Raw genomic sequence first — 22,159 nt, forward strand, 5'->3', positions numbered from 1 at the left:
AATTACTTTATTATATTGATTTTCTTGGGAAAATCAAAGTGGGATAAGCCAAATAGACCAATTCTCTTTTGCAAAACTCGATGGAAGCATACTGAATGGCATTGCATTTACATGTCAGAAACTGTTTGTAGTCATCCTGTTGTAACTGCAAAACCTACACATCATTACTCCACTAAAACAGCTAATCCACGAGGATATCTTGATTCATTACTGCACATTCCTATTTTTAAAATTGATCAAGGTATAAAGTGTATAAGTTTTATATTTAAAAATGTAAACAAGCAAATCATTAACCTGAAATAAGAGAGTAATATAAACCAGACATGCAATAACAGATATGTTGAATAGCAACAAATGTAATTGGCCAGCAGTTTTCTAAAAGCTAAAACGTATCTTGGTTCACAAAATGAAAAATGTTTTCACACGTAAGCAGACAGTTCTCTTCACTGTGTTAAGTCTTGATTATTGTTTATTTCTGAATAATCTATTAGCCTTTCATATAATTTGTACATTATTGTTTCTTGAGCAGTGAATTGAAACAATCAAATACATTTTCAAACCAAATATCTGAAAAATCAGTTCCTTCTGATCTCATTAGGATTTAGGATTGAGTAGTCTCATTCATTTGAAGTTGTAGCATTTGGTGGTCTGGAACTCAACTTCATATCTGTCTGTAAAGGCACCTTGTAGACCTAGCATGATACAAGTGATAGATTATGATAATATTTATGTGAATGAGGGCTGCAGGACTTAGCTCTGAATTACTGGCTAAGTCCTGAATTTAGGGTACTGTATTTTCTTTGCTATAGCATAATTGATGAACAAACAAACTCTTGTGGTTATAGGGCTGGACTGGAAATCAGGAGATTCGGGTTTAATTCCTGACTCTGCCACAGACTTCCTGTGGGACCCTGGGCATTTCACTTAATATTTCTGTACATCAGCTTCTCACATATGAAATGTAGATACAGTAATACCACTTCCTTTCTCCCACTGCTTATTGCCTCATCTGTTGAGGCTGCAAATTCTTCAGAGTGAGGATGTCTCTTACTTTAGAACTTAGAGGCCACATTCTGCTAGGCACAGTGCATACATACAGTAATATAAATAGTTAACAATAAACGAAAGTGACCAAGGGTCCAATCATGCATTTCTGAAGGCAATTGCAAAACTCTCACTGACTTTGATTGGAGTAGGAGCTGGCAGTAAAGGAGTGTAAGGTTTGCAAGGAAATCTTTCCTCTCTCCTCTAGGTGATGGTGTCACCAACTGTGGCAGAAAAAGCTAAGAACTCTGAACTGAAAGTCTTAGCAGATCAGAAGCTTTTCAGCATACTTTCAAATTCAGATTAAGGGCTTGATCCTGTACTTCTAACTGCTAAATAAGCTATGAGGCTTTGAAGACTCAAACATTTTTCTTTCTTTACCCACTTGTCCCAGTAGTCAAAGAGCTGATCAGAAATGATCTCCTATATAATCCTCTCTACTACTGGATCAGATGATCTATAAATCAGGTGCTTTCCTTTATGGCAGTGGTCCCCAACCTTTCTTGTGGGAATAGCATATTGCTATATATATAGCATATACTGTGGCGGGCGCCTGACAGCCCACTGCCGAAATGCCGCAGAGAAACGGCAACACTTCTTGGCGGCGTTTCGGCGACGGGGTGTCCTGCAGGCACACAAAAATTCCCCGGCGGGCGCCTTGGCATCCACAGGCACCACACTGGGGACGCCTGCTTTGTGGCCTTTGATATTAGTAATATCAAATATTCCTCACATCTCCAATAAATGCAACTTATGAAAATAAGAATCAATGGTCTATCTATCCCAGTGCCAGATGCTTCACAGGAAATGAACAGAACTGGGCAATTTTGAGTGATTCATAACTTGTCATATGGTACACCTGGAGCATGGGGTTGCATCCCTGACTATCCTGGCTAATAGCCATTGATGGTCCTATCCTCCATGAGCTTATCTAATTCTTTTTTTTTCCCCCACACACACAATCATACTTTTGGTCTTCACGACATCCCATGGCAACAAGTTCCATAGATTGACTGTGTGTTGTGTGAAGCAGTACTTCCTTTTGTTTGTTTTAACCTGGTGCCTAGTAATTTCATTGGGTGACCCCTAGTTCTTGGGTTATGTGAAGGGGTAAATAACACTTCTCTATTCACTTTCTCTGCACCATTCCAGATTTTAGAGACCTCGATCATACTCCCCCTTAGTCATCTCTTTTCTAAGCTGAACAGTCCCTGTCTTTTTAAACTCTTCTCAGATGGAAGCTGTTCCATACCGCTCATCATTTTTGTTCTCCCTCTATGTGCCTTTTCCAACTCCAATATGTCTTTTATGAGATGGGGCAACCAAAACTGCATGTAGTATTCAAGAGGTGGTATACCTTCTTTTCCTACTTCTAGCAAAGACTTGAATAGACCAAGCTGAAAATGATCTAAAACAATAAGATGATCCACTTTTTACAGCATCCTTCACAAAATTCAGAGGGATGTTTTTAAATAATGCTTTGATTAATATTATAGAGAAAAAATTACATTTTGATGAGAAACCTTTTGTTTAACTATTTATAAATAGCCATTTACTGACCTATTTTTGATACATCAAAAATCAAAATATCTTTACTCCCCTTCAAAATAGAAACAGAAAAATTGTGATAATGCAATGACAAAGGCCAACTCATAGTGTTGGGCCCCTGTGCAAGCCCATCACCCACTTACACCAAGTCATTCACCATTAGGGCCCTAGGGTTTTTTCCCCCCATTGTAGCAAGCTTCTATCGGAAAGGACACATTTTGACCTGATCTCATTAGAAGCCCTCACTCACTCACACTCACATTCTCTGGTCCCAGTAGTAAGTGAGATTACATAGAATAGGTTCAGGAACCCAATCTTGTGGCCACTAAAAATTCCACTGCAAAACTCCAAATCATTTCAGTGACAGCAAAAAGAAACCACAGATCCATCCTTCCGGGACCAGGATCTTAGGATCAGTCCTGAAGAAATCAAAACTTTGGCAAACATAGCATATTTATCAATTCCTTTTTCTATTTATAATGAGAAACAGCTTCTCTTTCCTGCTGATTCCTCACCCCGACTCTTTCAGCTAGGTCATTTTCAACTTCAGTCCAGTTCTCTCCTCATCACTTCCCATTTCTCTCCCTCCTCTCTAACTCCCCACCCCCTTGATATTTTTTCTCCACTGAAAAGATCATGGGAACTTGTTCTTAACTGAAAACACAAAAGCAATCAGTTTTATTTTGCAAGGTTGTGCTTTTTAGTTTGGTCTTGTTTTTTTGTATATAGACACCAACCATGAAACTCTGATATTTTAATCACTGAACAGTAAATATAAGAAGATTCTAAGTGCATTTGTAACATCTGTCAGGATTGAACCTGGAACCTCTGGAACTTAGTGCATGAGCCTTCACTGCATGAGCTAAAAGCCAACTCCTTCTTAGCTAAGGCTGTAGAGCAGACTCATTTAAAACACAAACACACATTCTCTCTTTCTCTCCTCTCCTCTCCCCCCCTCATACCCAAAAAGTATGTGGGTTACACATTCATGACTCGTCAACTTCAAAATGGCTCCAAATTAGACTTCTTGTTCTTTCTGCAGCACAGAAACTATATAAATACACCAAAACATTAAGAATTCAGAGGATACTACTTACCTTAGAAGTTAACCCCAGATACTCAGAGATGAGAGTTTCATAGTGCTCAGCGAGTCCTTCTTCACATCTTTGTCAACTAGTAATAAGAAACCAGCAAAAATCAGATGACTGAATATTCAAAATACCCAAACCAGTTGGGATCAAAACAAAAGAACCAACAAGGCTTTTTGTCTGCATAAAGAACATTTGAAATTTCCTCTTCTAAGATACATTACTACATAAAATGTGACAAAATTTAGGCCTCATCTACATTGGGAATTTCTCCCTATACCAACAATTAGCAGCCAGTTACTGACATAACTGCAAACCCCACGTGAGGATAAAGAAAGCAGCAGCTTGTAGCAGTGGCGCTCACTCAATTCCTGCTTGAAATCATGTTAAACTCCATCCGTGCAAAGTGCTGCTTTTCTTGTCTACACTGGTTGGCAATGATGCTATTTCATCAGAGGCTGGGGCACAACCTAGACAAGACCACAGAGACAGACTCAGATCTCAGTCAGGAGTAAATCCAGAGATGTTAGATGATGGAAAACAGGTGTAAAGAAAGGAAAAATCAAGCCCCTCTATTCAGCAGGACACATATGGAGTTGTACTTCTTTTACAATTATCGGCACTTAAATATGATGCAATTTTCCATTTACACATCATTTTATTTGTACACTCTAAAGGTTGTTTATTGATTTTAAAGACATCTTGTACAAAATATACTGTGTAAGAGTCAGAGTATTTTGCATACCTATACTTTGGAACCAGTCTCATCAACACAGCATAAGGTAATGCAGAGGAAGCCACTTTCAATAAGCCTCCACCTATAGCAAAGTTCCCAGTTGTTTCAATGGATTTTAATCCTTCTTGCAGCAAAGCTTGACTACACTATTGTATGTAGGTTTCACTGTGCTAATCCTCTTGGAATGTAGAATTTATCACCTTCCCCACAGCGTTAAAAGCTGCATTACAAGGTAATAATCACTTCCGCTTCCTTCTCTGCTCAGGACAGAAGAGGAAGGGGGAGCAGTACTAAGGAGAAAGCACTGGTTCCTACTCTTCCTCCAGCTGCTCCGAGCAAAGATTGGAGACCAAACCCCTGAGAGGATTGGAGGATGTGAAGAGATGCTCTGTCACCACTTCCAGAATGAAAAGGAGAGGCAGAGGCCCTTACCAGACAGCCCCTCTCCAGTTATAGGGGGACTCTGTACATAGTGCCCATTCTGAAGCCTCAATTTCTAATGAGTTTGACTGGAATAAGGACTTGAGAAGTAGTCTCTGTGACAACAGGGGTCTGATATGAATGAATAACCAACTGGGTGGGGGTGGGAGGCAGACCAATAAATACTCCTGTCTGGGAGCACACACACTAATCTTCTGAGAGGAATTTAGCCTTTTCCATTCCCTGAGGAGGGTAATGAGCTCTGCCTGTTCCAACGGACATTCAGAAGCACAGCTGACTTCCTCATCCCAATCAAGCTAGCACAGGGGGAAAGCAGTTGTGCCTCTAATTATTGCTGGTGATTTAGGGCCAAATCCACAAAGGATTAAGGCACTACTGTGATCTACAAAACCCCTGCCTAGCTGCCTCCTAGCCCTGTAGCTACCTAAACTCACTGGGTGCCTATATTTCTCTGTAAAGTTTCCCTAGGCACCTACATTTTCTGCTCTGATGCTGGTGCCTCGGGCAAGTCTCCAGGTGTCTATTTCCTGCCTAAGCCCCAGTGCAATCCTCAAGCCAGAAAATGGAAGATAGGCAGAGGAATACCTGTAGGACCTAATCCTATAGGCATACTCAGAGCATGCCTGACTAACTCCACATAAACTTTTGCCCAGGAGTTAGGTTACTCATCTAGGATGTGGGAGATCTCTGTTCAGTCAGCCCCCTGCATCCCCCATTGGGAGGAGAAGGTATGTGAACAGGGGTTCCCCAGTTCTCAGGTGAGTGCCCTAACTACCAGGCTAGTCTGATGTGACTTTCTCAAGCTCCTTTTTTAAAGCTGTTCCACATTCCATATTAATAGGGATAGAGACAGAGAATTAGTCTAGTGGTTAGGGAGCTCACCTCAAGCTGGGAGAGTGCTGTTTAAATTCCTTCATCTCATCCAACTTGGTCCTGTAAGATGCTGAATGCCTAGCTCCAAGAAGGGACTGAGTGTCTTCAGAGCCCAGTGAAGACAGATGCTCAATGCCTCACAGAATAGGGTCCCTTTGTTGAAAATTTCATGTTGTCTTGCAATATTTTGGCACTCCCACTCCTGGCTACAACTAGGAAGTACAGAGGCTTATGAATATTGAACTTCTTAAAGAAGTCAACTAAACTATTTGAAGTCTTAACAGAAAAAAAATGTGTTTGGCTTGTGCTGAGTGAAAACTGGGAGTGTTGGGGGTGAAGTGCTCTGGATTGATTTGCTTATTACTAATTCACCCAGCAGGGGCAGAGGGATCAAACACAGAACACCTGGCATTTTAACAACTTGATATAAACACATTCTTCTGGCCGGAGTTTGGTGAAGCCTGAGTAGAAGTACCCATGCTGGGTCTTAGTACTGAAAATGGGGCTATTTGGCTCATGTATACAGGAAAAAAACTATGTTCAAGTCACAGGGTTAGGTGTAACAGCTGCTATCTGTTTAGGGAAACTGTGTTTTTAATCTCATTCTGCTAACAACTGTTTTATTTACATTGACAATACCGGGAAAAAAAAAGTGTGTGTGAGAGAGAGAAACCCACTGGTCCAGACTATTATACTGTCAGTCACAATTACCAGCTTGGCAATTTATTTCCTGCAAAAGCCCAACTTGTTTTCTGCTTTCCTTTAGCTAACAGAAGGAGGAGTTTGCCACTCTTGGAAATCAGGATTGCAAATAATCCAACCCTGGAGTTAGTAGGTATCTACCATACCATTTTTAATCTCCTCACATTTCAGAGTATTCTTGGCCCTCCCAGTTCCTCCCCTTACATCTGGACTCTCCTTAACTGTTCCAGTGGATGCTGTCCTATTGTTGAGCCACTACAGACCAGCAGTTCTCAAACTGTGCATCGCAAAAAGCCACAGCCAGGAACCCCAGTGCGGCTGAAGCCCAGAGCCCCATCCCCCGAGTGGGGCTGAAACCTGGAGCCCTGTGCCCCATGCCCAGCGGGGCTGAAGCTCCCTGCCTGAGTGGGGTTGAAGCTCTGAGGCCCTGAAGGTAGGAGGTTGCAATTTTTTTAATGGGGGTCATGATTTTTTTTTATGTCTAAATGGGGTCACTAGCACAAAGAGTTTGAGAAACATTGCTAGACTGTACAGTGAAGGGCAACTGGATGTTTTTCTCTTTCGTAATATTGTCCTGAGACCATAATTAGAACCGAACATCCATAATGATTGTATCTGCAGTGCTGGCCCCGAGGGAATTCTCTGCAGCTGATCCTGGGGCTTTTAGAGCCGTATTACACGGTGCTGGCCCCTTTTGTCAGGGTAAAGGCACCATGGTAGAGGTGAGAATTTCACCCCAGGTGTTCTAAATAAAATGAGTATGTACTTTTTCTCATTAGAAGGCTTTTAAATGGCTCCTTTTTAAAAGTGTTCCCGTAGCTAACCAACAAAACCTCATTACAGCGTATATTTGATTGTGCAACTTTCACTTTTCAGGTCCAGGAATGATAAAATAATATTTAAATTGCCATTATTTGAAAACTATACAGTGATCTCCATCCATGAAGGTGACAGAGAAGAGGGAAAAGAGCTGACAATGTATTTTGGGAAGTTCCCATCACTGACCAATATTTTCGGTGACCGAGCCAAAGAACATTTCTTGCACACTATGCACTCTGACAACTGCTTTCCCACATATCTACAAAGAAATGGGTGCTGTGATACTTGTAGGCTGTCTCTTTTGTTTGACAGACTCGTTCACCAACAATTTCAGCGATACAGTACTAGAGGAATATGATCTGGGTGTCCAGCCATGTTTGGTTTTGGCTGTATGGCATATTCATTTACTTTATTAAGCTGGTGCCTCCATCCTATTTATTGAAACACTGCATTTTCATGTACCTACATGAAAGAAGAAAGATATAAATACTTTTTCAAAAACTAAGAACAACCCAAATGTAAGTTCTTCATTTAACCCCCTTCCTTCTCCCCCCCCCCCCCCCCCCAAAAAAAAACCCCAAACAAAACCCCACTTACACTGCAATTAAATACCTGTAGCTGGCCTGGGTTGGCTGGCTCAAGTCAGCTGACTTTGGCTCAGGCTGTGGAGTTGTAAAACTGCTGTGTAGACATTCAAGTCACTGTGAATTTTGCTGTTCTCAAAGCTTAGTATGTGTATGTTGCAATCTGATGATGCTTTTTGCAATTGCAATATTGTTACTGTCAGAAACAATCTGTTTACTTTGCATATTTCCACATTTTTCCGAGCTGCCTGGATTTGATCTTCTGCAATTGGAATGGAGATTTACTAATTTATTTTATTTTGCAAGATGAAAGGCCTTGCAAAGGGTGTGGAAAGGTCCCACCATTCAGAATCTGGCAAAATTCAGATTTGGGGCATAATCATTTTAATGAGAATTCAGATTCAGCTGTCCCTACCTGCTCAATCTGGGTCCCAAGGGCAAGATAACCCAATATCCTTAGGATCCAGGCTCCATAGGAAACAAGAGCCTCAGAAATAGTTGCATCAGAGCAGGAGTGAAACGTGCTTCTTTCAGCCTACTATAGGCAAATAATGCAGAGCAAAGACCAGTCAGTACATCTGGGATTGAATGGATGAGACATTACTACAGAGTACCCAATATATGAATTCATTAGCAGGGATTACTGATGTAATAAACTGGCATCTGGGGACTTTTGAAGGGCTGTGAGCACAGTCTGAGGCAATAACTGATACAGGTTACAGCTTAACCCCTTCACTGCTGACATCTGTGCAGTGGCAATGCATATCTTACATTCATCTTTGTGTGCCAAGGATGAAACCCAGTGTAACGGCTGCACACTTGCTCAGCGCAGGCAGGCATCATTTGCTTAAAATATAGAAGTCATAGTAGGATCCAGGAAAACCTAGACACAATTGTAAACAGCAATTTAGTCACATACAAATACATCACATTCATGGAGTGTGCGTGTTTCCTGTTGGCAATATACTCTAGCCTAAGAGCTGTCAGGTGCACAGAGTCCCATCCTCTATGCCTAGCAGTGATGAAAAGTAGGCAGTCTAATAGAGTTTCCTCCATTATCTCTATTAAGTCATCCTTGTTCTTTGGGAAGATTAGCTACTCAGTTGCACGCCTCACCCTATCACTGAAGTAGCCAGCTAGGCAGAGGCAGCTGATTGGCTGATGCCAATGGTGATCCCTCTGGTCCATTAAAAGGATGCAGTGGGCAGTGTGCTAGACATGGTGGTGGCTGACTCAGACGGAAAGGGTGTAGCTAGTGCTGTAGCCAAACTGATTTTCACTTCCAGGAAAAATTCTAATCCCCAATCGGGACAAAAATCCTAAACCTTGAAATTGTTTATGGAAGTGAAATTCCATAATATTTTGTTTTGGAAACACCAAAATGTTCCCATAGTGGGAATATTTTGGTGTTTCCAAATCAAATATGCTTCTTGGGGTTCCAGAGCCTGGAAGCCCACTTGCTACTACTCTGGTCCTACCCGATTGCTCTTGCCAATATATGTGCATGTGTGTCACCCATATCCCTGCTGTGCCTTGGGTTTTTTAACGTTTGGCACTGTGTTTCCGGGTCTGTGATGTGTAGAGCAACCAATGCTCACCTTGCTCACTGGGGTGTGACTTTGATGGGTTCGGAGGCAAAGGGCTGTCCCCTCATGTGTGTGGGAAGGCAGGAGGGGGACATGAAGATCACCAAGCAGGAGTGGTTGGGGCAATACTACATTTGCTCTCTTACTCCCCCCCACCCTTCCACAGTGTGTGTGAATAGGGCAGGAGGAGGGTGCTGCTCCTTTTTGGTTCCTTTCCCACCTCAGGTGGCAGGCTAGCCCAAGGTAACAGAGCTTGACTTGCCTACTGCTGCTGCTGCCCTCAGACAGTGGCACAATGAGGGACTGGCTGATTGGCTCTTGCCTGCCAGGAGAGGTTGAGGGGGGTGAATTCTGCCTGTGTTTATTGCTGGGATTGGCCATTTTGAGCTCTTTTGCTTTCTGCTGGCAAGTCACCAGCCCCAGCCTTACCTAATGAGCCAGATGTCTTACAATTCTGGGAGCTAGGAGGATCACCAGACTTTCCTTCTAGACCCAAACAATGTTCCCAGATGGTGAATCTGGCAAACTTCTGGATGACTTTTTTTTAACCTTCCATCCAACACTCTGGGGGTCCAGTTTGGAGGATTTAAATTACATTGTCACAACTTAAGTGGGTTTCAATGCAGTTGATGGGTTTAAAAATGGTACAAGGCGAGGTCCCTGCACCTCAGTGGACTGCTTGGACATGGCCAAGAGCACAACATTGCAGGGTGAGAGATTTGCCTCCCTGTCTTGTGGAGCACATGGCTCATCTCATTTCATCTCTCCTGTCTCCTGTGTGGAAAAGGGGAATGGGCTGGGACTTTGCTTTCCAGCCAGGGTCCCTGGGCAGGCTTGAGGGTGTAGAGGGAGCATTGCCCATATAGTTGCCTTCAGGTTTGCAGAACCCAGAGCTATTGGTTTCTAATTGAAATCTGCACCGGAAAAGCCCTGCCAGGTAGTTGAGGGAAATGGTTCCTATTGGTTAAGGGTTTTAATAAAGATGCAACCTCCATGTTTAACCCTAATATTGCATACATGTCTCACTGTTTCCATGTCCACATCAAGGCAAGGCTGGTGCCTGAGTGGCTTAATCTGTGCTTGCTGGCTCAGTTGTGCCACTGACATGACAAAGTCATGAAGTACCCAGCTGAGTATCTGGGGGCCTCTGAGCACTTTTGAAAATCCCGTTTGGGCAGCCAGATCCTTAACAAAAGTCCGAGCCCCACTCTTCTTGGCGTTTTCTCTCAGAGTTGGAGCACATGCATTTAAGTTTTTGAAAATTTTATCATGTCTAAGGCGGAAGGTCAAGCCTGAGTAACTATCCTTTAGTAAACTTGTCCCCATACAGAGTCATACTGTGTTCCATAAACAATTTCTGTAAAAAGTTACATTGGCTCCACAAAGACATATGTAGCAAACACAAATAATTTACCAGTTTGAAACTAATGGTGTACCGTAAAAAAGAAAAAGTATTTCTGAGTTAGCAGCATGTGAAAAATTCACTTTTAGAGGGTTCTCCACACTGAGTTCTAATAAATAGATTTTTGTTGTAAGGACATGCAAATGAGATGTACTGTTAGAAATAGTACTTGGACAGACACTATGCATCAGCCCTTTTAGCAAAATACTATTCAAAAAGTTTTTTTCCAAAAATATAAATATATTGTGTATATCATCAACTTTTGAGACATTCAAGCCTGATATCTTTGTCATTTAAAGAAATTATATTATTTCATGTCATGGTTTGAGACAGAAAGAAGAGCCCCAAGTGAATAAACCTCCTAGGTGTCCGTGTTGCTCTTATGCACTTCTTCAAAGGGCAAGTTCAAAGGTTTTTCAAAGAGCAAGTTCCTTTTAACTGATGCAACACATTGCTAATTAAAGCCTGTTACCGTAGCCAGCATGTATATATACCTTCCTCTTGCAGAACATTTGTAAATCTCTTTCACATTACAGGGAATTATACAAGTGCATCAAGAGAAGAATAAGTCCCTTGGGACCTTGACATTGGAAGTGCCTCAGAATTGGTGCCAATACACAATGCCTGGTTTGATTCTATTAAAAATCATTTTACTGTAGCTGTTAGAACATTAATAGTGAGCTTCATGGAATATAATTCTCCCAGAGGTGGTTTGCATTATCTAGCCAGTACTGTATATGTGACAAAAATGAATTACAACTTCCATTAAAGAGTGTGGTGAAAGGACTTAATTGTGTGTGTGTGTGTATATATACACACACACACATTGCAAGTTAATATATACAAGATAGAGAAAGCAATATATTGGGGCAGAGTTTAAGTGTAGCTGGCCTGTCCAGAACCTGGCATTTAGGCAGATCAGTTGGTTTTCAGCTCCACATGCTAGGAGTTAGCTGCATTCCAAGGAAAGTGTAATTTATATTAATTTGATCCTGTGGAATATTAGTTAAAGATATGAAAAGGAGGTTAATGCTAGTGTTTTCCAACCTTAACTACAGCAATCTGCTATTGGCATGACTGCTACAACACAGCATTTTACAAACTATGGGCCAGATCCCAAGCTGGTATAAATTAACATAGCTCCGTTGAAGTCAGTTTAAATCAACTGAGGATCTGGCCCGTTGTCTGCTCACTTAAAATGTCATTCATTTATATTTTCAACACTCCAGGAAGTTAAATACTTCTAGCTGCCATTTTACAGATGGTTAAATGACTTGCTCAAGGTCGCATTGCAAGTCATTGTAAGAGCTTCAATTAGAACTCAGGACTTCCTTACTTCCAGTCATATGCTTGTTACTCTAGATCATGCTGCCTCCCATGAAAGCAGATATGCTGAATTCATAAACTGAAATCTGAATTCAGTTTCACCCACGCTTCCTTGAAGAAGCCCATGGGAGTTAAGGACATGAAGCATTTCACAAAACTGAGTCCTTAATAAGCTAAATCGTCCAAAAATGGCAAGTAAAACTGGCCAAAAAGTTCTCTAACAGAACTGAAATTTTGGTGTGAAAATGTCAATTTATGCAGAAAGTGTTTGGGTTCTTGTTGAAACCCCATAAATTCTTTCAACAACCATAAAAATAAAAATTATATTTTGAAAAATGAAAAAAATCAAGTTTTCAGCGTTTCTGAAAATTTCTGTGAAAAAACTAGGTGAATATGAACTGTTTTTGTCTCCATTTGTCATGGAAAATAAAGTACATTTCCCAACCAGCTCTAGTGATGAATAAGTCAGCTTGGTTGACTGGTTTGCGTTTCAGAAGTGAAATAAAGCAAGTAGGGCTGTATTTGAAAAGCAGAAAGGGAGTGCTATAGATTTTTGCTGGTCAAACAGACAAGGCATAATCTGTGTGATAGTATTTTTGGATAAGTCTAAGGCTTTGTAGTGGCAAATTTTAATCACATATTCTCTAATCCATTAATCATGTGCTCCTGATAAGGAAGTCACTAGCATATCTAGAAAATCGCTGACTTCAGGAACAGTTAAGAGCACTCACCACTTTGCTGGATGTACTTCACTGCTTGCAGGATGGGACCCACACGTCTTGACCTGCCTGAAAGAATTATGAAAGCAAAGCAATTCCAGAGTGCTGGATTCTGTTTTCACTTTTTTCCCCAAGGCTTTCAGAGTTTCTGATCTAAGATTCTTAAATATATGATATAGTTTGCTTTATTTACTTCCAAACTGATTTAAATTCCAAGTGAGTATTTCCTATTTTTAGATGTCAATAATAATAAACCAAGTAGATGCAGCTTTTCAAAATATAATCTAATGAAAGTAAAATTAGCCAACAAAGTCAATTTGGGACTTATTTTCATATATTTTGGACTTAAAATAGTCTAAAATCAAGCTTACAAAGTACCTTGGGTCCCTAGAAAGCGCACGTATTCACAACTGTTTGCTTAATTTAAGCTTTTTATATGTTTTGCATCTAAATAAGCCATATCAAACATTTCTTGCTCCACTGGCAATTTTCTGACCTCCTAGTTGAAGATCTGAGCCCCTGACTTTGGCTCATGGATGAGTAATCACAGCAGGTCCACAACAGAACTTATCCTAGAACTACAAATATATCATCTGCAGCATTGTAAATCAAAGCCTCAAAGAGCATCATTTAGCCTGCAGCTAAAATTGCTTGTTTATCAGATGGTGCCTAGTTTAGCATGGAGCAGTTCCTTGTAAATCTCAGGGACCTTTTACAGCATATACTTAAGCAAGCATATTGGCTCCTGGGAGACTTTCTGAGAGCTTTAATGACTGCAGACTGCTAAAAGATCCAGGCCTTGGTTTAGTTAAAGTGGTTACTTGTATAGTTTGGCTCCATTTTGTAAACTCACAAAGATAAGGTGTCTGCTTTATCTAAAGCAAGAACAAGCATTAGTTTCTGAGGAAATCTTTATATCCTAAGTGTTAATGTTCTTGTGGCTTTTGGTATTTTGACCTTTGTCTGTTCACTTTTGATTTACTGTGGGAGCACAGTCTTCTCCCCCTAAGCCCTTCTTATGTTTTATAGCTACTTTGAAAAGCACAATGAAATACTTTCAGCTTAAAGGCTAAAAGCTATACCATTTTTGATTCATAAATATGTGCTATGCAAAATTAAAACCCTCCAATAATAAAGAAGCACAAAGACCACCCATTTTATTAATCCTGTGAAGGTAAACTGTGACCACAACCACTCAATAGGACTATTAATGACCCTCTCTCAATACCCCATTCCTAGTCCCAGCCTCCCTGTTCAAGTCAGCACTTTGTTCCTGTGTGACAGAAAAGTTTATGGATTCTGGCCTCACGGTTGTAGTAGCAATGGGAAATTGTTCACAAAATTCCTATTGGTTTAAAAGTGTAAGCACTTCCTAGAGTCATGAACAGTGTACTGACAGAAACTACCACCAAGGACACGAGCGCCTGATAACTACTTTCTGATAAAAGAAAAGGAGTACCTGTGGCACCTTAGAGACTAACCAGTTTATTTGAGCATGAGCTTTCGTGAGCTACAGCTCCCTTCATTGGAAGCATGATACTCCCATAGAGAATGTAATTCACTAATTATAGAGCTCATGATCGACATCTCTCTTTTTGATATGAGTCAGTTACAGTTCACCTCAATATAATCACCTGCTGTACGACAACACCTTTTATCAGCATACAGGGGTACAACGAGAACAAAGTATTTTAATAGGTTTATTGGAGCAAAATCTGCTCTAAATTAAACTGAGGCAACTCTGTGAATACTGCTCCCAGTTATACCAGAATGGAAACCTCATTTATTTCAGGGGGATAACTGCAGTGTAAATGAGAGCAGAATTTGGCCCATTGTTTATAGGCAGCGGAGGTAACATTTCCAAATCCCATCTAAATCTGTTAGATTTGCATAACTTAATGCTTTAAACCTTCCCCACTTTTGCAGATTTAGGGAGAAAATGCTTTTTTCTATGTTAAGGGCAAAGAGATCTGTCATTTTCTGTGGTGGTTTTACATTTCTTAAACCAAGAATTCTACCTTGTCTATTAAATACAGCTCCTGCTGGCACCAATCCAAGGCCTTACACTCAAGCCAAGGACTCCTGAGGATAAGCACACACTGCTTGTAGTGAAGCTAAAAATATGTTCACCTGTTGCATATTTTCCAAACAGAAACAAGCCCCATAATACACAGTAAACAAAAAATTAAATAACTTGTAAGCTTAATGGAAATTGCTATATTTTAAAGCTACTCTTTTCCAGTTAGAGTGGGCTAAATACTCAGAGATTCACCAGCACATTGTGCCTAAAACTAACGAGGGCACACTTAATGGGGATACAATTGCACTTGTTTGCACTATTACTTTTTTAAAAAAAGAGCATTGAAAGCTCAAATCCCTTCTTCTTAAGCAAAGCCCAAGTCAAGGGGATTTGTACAGAAGATGTCTGCTAAGGCTAGGCAAAGAAATCTTTCTTGTCCACATCTTGAGCTGTTGTTCAGTCACTGCTATTGCCCAGGATCTATTATAGTCTCTGAGGTTTCTAAGCCCTGCAAATGCTCTGCCCCACCTCAAAACCTCACTTTCATACTGTCATGGAACACAACTCATCACTATTGACGGTCCATTGTGGATCCAGATGTTCTGTTAAAGACGTCAAGGTTTGAACACGGAGCCCTGTATTTCTCTCAGAAGATGCTTCGCACTGTATTTCAGAGGTAGCATGCATATAGTCAGTTACGGCAGTTGCCAGAACTTTTTATTTTTATTGAAAAACAATGTGAAAATCTAAGTAAAACATGAATAATTATTATAGGAATTAAATCTACTTCCAAACAGCTTTAGCTTTTTTTAAACAAACACTTGTATTTTACTTATTAGACCAGTGTCTTTTCTTTTACCAGTACTATCCATAGCAGTGGTGGACAATCTGCAGCCCATCAGGGTAATCTGATTGCAGGCCGCGAGACATTTTGTTGATGTTGACCATCCGCAGGCACCGCTCCCTGCAGCTCCCAGTGACTGCGGTTCTCTGTTCCCGGCCAATGGGAGCTGTGGGAAGCGGCAGCCAGCACATCCCTGTGGCCCCTATGCCTGCAGGCGGCACTTCCCACAGCTCCTGTTGGCTGGGAACAGAGAACCGTGGCCACTGGGAGCTGTGGGGGGCGGTGCCTGTGGATGGTCAACGTCAGCAAAATGTCTCGCAGCCCGCAGTCAGATTACCCTGATGGGCCACATGCGGCCCGCAGGCCGCAAGTTGCCCACCACTGATCCATAGTTACCCTCTTGGGTGCTTAAATGTAATCTGCCATTTGCATAAAAGGACAAAGGTTGCCATGATAACAGAAGCATGTGTTTTATGAGTACAAACTGCTACTTACACTTGGCATATTATAGCCCTGTATATATTAAAAGCACCATACATATATTAAGTAATCCTCACAACACCTCTATGAGGTAGGGTCAGCGTTATCATCTGACAGCTGGGGAAAACGGAGACAGAACGGCAAAATGAACTGCCCAAGGTCACCCAGGGTAGGACGGACAGCGCTGCAGCAGCACAGCTGTGCCCCAATAACGCTTAGTGAAGATGGTACCTACACCAACAGGACAGCTTCTCCCATCGGCGTAGATACTCCTCCTCCTCGAGAGGCAGCAGCTATGTCGACGGGAGATTTTCCACATCCCTGAGAGACGGAGTTGTACTGATAGGTTTGTAGTGTAGACCAGGCAGATGTCTACACTGCACACTAAGCCGGGGTTTGTGGGACCCAGGCTTGTGGACGTAGTGTTTCCAGGCCTGTGCTGGAGCTTCTAACTGTATTGTAAACCTGGATTTACAATTGCTGGATCTGGGTTTCGCAGCTGTGCTAATGCATCCATGCTGCACTATGCAGACCTTCTATCTCAGGTCTGTGGCTTGAGCTGCGTTCACACTGCAAAATGACAAGGCTAGGACTTAAGCCACAGTGAGAGTTGGGCTCTGACACACCCCCCCACGCCCCCCCCCCCCAGCCAGCAGGTCCTGGGGCCAACGTCCTGAGCGACTGCTGAGCTGAGTCAGACTGATATATGGATGGAAGGGGAGCTTGGGCTCAAACCTGAGTGAGAGCCTGGGCTTAATGTGCAGTGTAGACATATCCACAATGAATTAGTGGCAGAGTCAGGATTAAATCTCAGAACTTCCTGTCTTCAAACCCTGTGCTCTTTCAGCCTTACAAACTATTACATATTTTTCTGAGTAAAATGTATGTACAGTGCCACACCAATAAGGTTTTAGATTAATTTTCATTATTTCAAACATACCTTTCAGAAAAACAATGACAATATATTAAATGGAAGAAAAGCACATTCAACACAAATACTGCAACAACAAAGAAATCACACTCAGGAAAAGGTGACTAAAAGAAAAAACATGCAGGATTAAATTAAATGAAATACATCAGTTGTGAAGGGCTATTCTTTTTAGACAGCATGGAATAGACTGGTTGAATTGGGTAAAAGGTGGAGTAAGTCAAAGAACCTTGTATCATGTCGAATATATACCATAATTTCAGTCAGTCTTGAAAGCAAAGAACTGCAAAAGAAGAACACTCCATTTAATGTAGAGTGTCTCCAGCTATTGATCCTAATCTACACTGAACTCAAGGGAAAAAATCCATACCAAAAGCATGCTGAGGTTTGAGCCATCTATGCATCCATCCTTTAGCAATCACCTGCTCTTTTAAAGTCACTCCAAGTCTTTCTTCAATGATGTCCTCATGCCAGGCCATCAGATTTACCAATGTCTGACCCTACTGTCACAGGCTCTCTCTCTACATTTAAGCTGCCATGTTAATGATAAAATCTTTATTAAATGCAACATGAAATATAATATCTTAACAAATCCAGCCCCTACAATAGGAATTTGTGATTCAAAGATAACAGTCAGAAAAAAAGAATCACAAATAGCCCACAAACAGATCATCAATGCCTATAAACAAAAGCCACAGATAAAATTCTGACCCCATAGAAGTCAGTGGCAAAACTCCCTTTGACTTTAACAGAGCCAGGATTTTACCCAAAGACCTCAAAATAATCATGCCAGCTCACAGCCCCCAAAATGTATGTGCCCATTTTTTTAAAGAACTATTGGCTTCTAAATGGGCTAAAATTACTACAAATTACAGAGCTATGTTTTGAAATGTATTAAAATAAAGACGTCTGCAACTATATATGTTTATTGTATCCTATTGTACTCTATTAAGAACTAGGCAAAGGCCCCAGACAAATTCAAATTAGAAACAAGGCACCAATTTTTAACAGGTCACGGTGATTAACCACTGGAACAGGCAAGTAGTGGATTCTCCATTTCTTGATGTCTTCAGACCAAGATTCGATGCCTTTCTGGAAGATGTGCTTTCGTAAAATGTAATCACTGGGCTCAATAGCGGGTAACTGGGTGAAATTCTATGGCCTGTGTTATACAGGCCAGCACTAGGTGATCTAATGGTCCCTTCTGGCCTTAAGAAAAAAAAATGTATGAATCACAAAGCTCATTGTAACAGAGTGGCTTGCTCTTAAGGGGTGAACTGCCTATAGCTAGCCAGCCCTGATTAAGAAGGGGCCACATGTAGGCTGGATCAGGTAGTTCCACTATAACAGTGGCAGGCAGCTATAATGAAGAAGAAGCTGGAGAGAGAGAGAAGATGCAGTGTAGGGGAGTCGTGAGTTAGAAAAGGTGAAAACGGTGTGGTTATATGTGCAGTTTTTCTCCTCTCGTGAGAAGTGATGATTCTCTTCTGTCTCATCACAATAAGAAATCCGGCTCTGAATACTGTGAGACTTGGCCTCAGCATGATATCTTCAAGTCAGAGTGCTCTATAGTCTAGGGACCTCTGCAAGGGGCTCTCAGCCTCCTTATGCTGACAGCTTCATCCTGGGTCTTGACAGTTCCATTGTCCCTGATGAATATAGCTCTCTTGATGGGATGCGTGTGCAGAGGCAGTCTGTGAGATTCCCTGGCCACAATCAGTTTAGTCATGTAGGCTGATGCCAGGGCCTTGAACTGGATCTGGAATCAAACAAGGAGCCTATGAGGTTCATGGGGTGCACTTTAGCAATGTAGCATGCCAGTGTAGCACAGCCAGGCCCCTTCCATCCATCTCAGATAGAGTAAGTCACTATACTTCAACCAGGAGCTGATAAAGGCATGCATCATAGTTGCCCGATTGCCCTCTGATAGGAATTGATGGAGATTCTTGGCTAGCCAGAGATGATCAAATCAATTTCTCCTCCTATTGTTCTTTGAGCATCCCTACAGATTCCCATGCCTGAAGTGTTGGTGGTGCAACTCTGACAGTGGAACACTTCACAGCAGTGTTGTTGGAGCAATCTCACATCCCCCCTCTGGTCCTATAAAAGGGGATGTGGTGTTTTGGCTGCCTCAGTTCTTTCTAACTATGGTTGCAGACAGACTGGAACCTGTCTGGATCAAGCCTAGATCCACTTCTTCAATTAGCAGTGATATAGCTACTTTTAGATGTTCGTAGTTAGAAGTTTAGTTCTTTCTTTCTTTCATTTTATTCAGATTATTTTATTTGTTGAGGCTCCTTTAGATTCTGCACCCTGATACGGTCTCATGGGTCCTATGATACATCTGGAGGAAGGGCCAGACTTAGGGAAAAATCGCAGCCTGGGTGAACTTTTAGCACCCTTTCTTTGAGTCCAGACGCATGGGGGTTGGGCAGACACGGGGAGGGAAGGCAGCTCCACCCATGCAATGACAGCTCCCACTGTGGCTGGGAAGCAAAGGGAGCAGGAAACAGCGGGAGGGGTGGTGCAGAGCTTCCTGCAGCCAGGGGATGTGGGAACCACCTATTCTTAAGGTTGCTTGACACTTCCCATTATAAGACCATGTTTTCAGTTGCTTATAAACTTGACAAACTTGAACTGTTTAGCTGATATTTTCTGAGAATGAGGCTAGCAAAATAATACATTGTTTTGCTCCTGTCAGAAAGCTCTCGAGCCGTCTCCACTTTTTTGTTGTTGTTTTGTTTTTGGAATAGCATGCAGTTCAGGCTTAGACCCACACATTAAACAATTAAGAGAAAACAAAATTTTGAATAGCTTCTCAATAAGAGAACACTATCCATCCTGTGCACTGACTGGGGTAGAGGTCCCTGTGGAAAAAATAATATGTGACCATTGTAATTAAAAAGACTATCATAATGAAAACACACAAAGGTGCCACATTAAGATTGCACTGGCATAGGCAACCTTAATTCTGGTATTCCCTAACTTTTGAGTGTTTCACTCTTCAATTTTAATAAGAGTGAGAAAGAGTGTGTCAGTGAGAAAGAGAGGAGAGAAGATAGATCTATCCTATGTGGGACAAAAAGGAGAATTTTTGAAGAGGATAACCAGTTGCACATTCCAACTCCCTGGGATCTGAAGAACAGGAATATTTCTGGAATGTTTCCTTACCCATTTCTGCTGGTGTTTGAGAGTGAGTCAGTACTTGTGAGAATAGTTTTCTAGGGAACATGTTAAATTACATTATTAATTCATATTGGAGAGTTTGCAGTGCTCTGTGTGGATACTTTGGTTTGCCGTAATACCATGTAACACAGTGTTGCTCGTCTTCAAATAGCTATTCATGCTGCAAGGGAACTCTAGTTTATATGTGGGTGTGTATGTTTCACAATGTTCTCATTCTGAGACGTTCTACAAAGTAGAGAAACTTGGGGGGGGGGTGGACTCAGATAATCCAAGAGGATTTAAAAATAGTGTCTTATATGCCTGTTACTCCTCTTCACTAGAGCCACCCATGCTCTTTGTTTTTGTGGACTTGTCCCATTAGAGCTGGTGTTTCCTTTCTAAAATGTCATTTAAGCAGTGACATCCCTAGGTATCCATCCTGCTTTCATCAATTGTCTAATGTGCCTCAGATAGTGCAAGTGACCCAGAATGTATTTTCAGGATCAATGTAAAACAAACCATAAGACTGCAGCCCACCCTACCTTCCTGCTGACTCTCTGCTGTTGCCCCTGGTGGCACTAATGGATGCTTAGCGAGACAGACGTTGCCTGAAACCTGAAAATAATGCAGGTTGAAAAACTTTGAAGTATACACCCTTTTACTTTCCTTACTGGCATGTTTTGTGCCATCCCAGTACCCTCTTACTCCTTAGAAGAAACACTGTGAATATTAGGAGTCTCAGTCAATATTATTGCCTCCTTCTCTCTGCTAGACTCAGTGACTGACTCCTCAGTCTAAGACAACCAGATTTTTTGCCCTCCTCCGTGTCTCGAAAGAAATGTAGAGAGGCACAGATATTGTCACAGCCAAGAACTCCACATATAGCGCTTGGTAATCATTTACTGTTTGGCTCCTGTTCAAGAAGATCTGCTTAGTTTGTCTGGCTGTGGAGGAGGGAGGGGAAGATCCAGTGGCCTTTGTTTCTGTACAACAGCACTAGTCATTGTCTCAGAATGGCGGTGTCGCAGACACAGTGTATTTCAGAGGGTGTATATTTGATGGATTATACCCAGTGAAACTAGCTAAAACAGCAGCCACCGCTCCCTTCATGTTGCTGAACGTGAAGTGGCATAGTCAATCTCACCACGTTAGACAAGAATTTTGTGGCAGTGCACTGACGTGACAAACCTTTGCTGAAATGGAGAGAATGCTAACCGTCAGAGGAAAGGGGTTACGAAGATTTCATGATTTGGAGATAGGCCTCCAAAATTTGGGTTGTCCCCTGAGGATACCCAAGTACAGACAAAAAAATCAATCATTCATTCATTCATTCAGGGATGGTATTATTTATTTTAATGCCCCAAAAGTGCTAGATGCTCTGCAGACAAATATGGAGACCAGATGTCTGCTTCCTAAAGATCTTATAAATAAAAATGTGCTTCCTACAGCCTGTCAGCAGACAGAAGTGACATACGAGTACTCCCTGGCTTTAAATTAACTAGCCCGACTTGTTTACCACCCTGTTCCCTAATTTGTGTTTGGTGCTGATGTTCACTATATTCCTTTTAAAAGCATCAGATATAATATCTTTAAAGTCTCTCCATCAATTAAGTTATATCTGAATTAGAGGTTGCTCTAATTTTGCATAGATTTCTTAAGTCCAGACCTATAAAATACTCTTGTTATGAAACATTTGGGTGATGATCATTAAAAATATTATTTTCTGGACGTGAAATCCCAACTCCATTCAAAACAATGGCAGAACTCCCATTGATGTTAGTCAGGATTTCGGAGTGCCATTACTAGAAATATACTTACAAATTACCCTTCTCCAGCAGTCATCAAGATACCCAG

At 41.5% G+C, this 22,159-nt stretch overlaps 1 long non-coding RNA gene across 1 annotated transcript; it reads right to left on the bottom strand.

Moving 5' to 3' along the window:
- Nucleotides 1-489: 489 nt before the first annotated feature.
- On the bottom strand, nucleotides 490-6,288 carry LOC142068454 (uncharacterized). The gene is made up of 3 exons (XR_012664281.1): nucleotides 5,740-6,288; nucleotides 3,690-3,765; nucleotides 490-692 (listed from the first exon to the last, which is right to left on the bottom strand). It is a non-coding gene; the product is annotated as an uncharacterized LOC142068454 (long non-coding RNA).
- Between the last annotated feature and the right edge of the window lie 15,871 nt (nucleotides 6,289-22,159).

This window comes from Caretta caretta, chromosome 11 (assembly GCF_965140235.1).
Source record: "Caretta caretta isolate rCarCar2 chromosome 11, rCarCar1.hap1, whole genome shotgun sequence".
In the NCBI taxonomy this organism is placed as follows: domain Eukaryota; kingdom Metazoa; phylum Chordata; order Testudines; family Cheloniidae; genus Caretta; species Caretta caretta.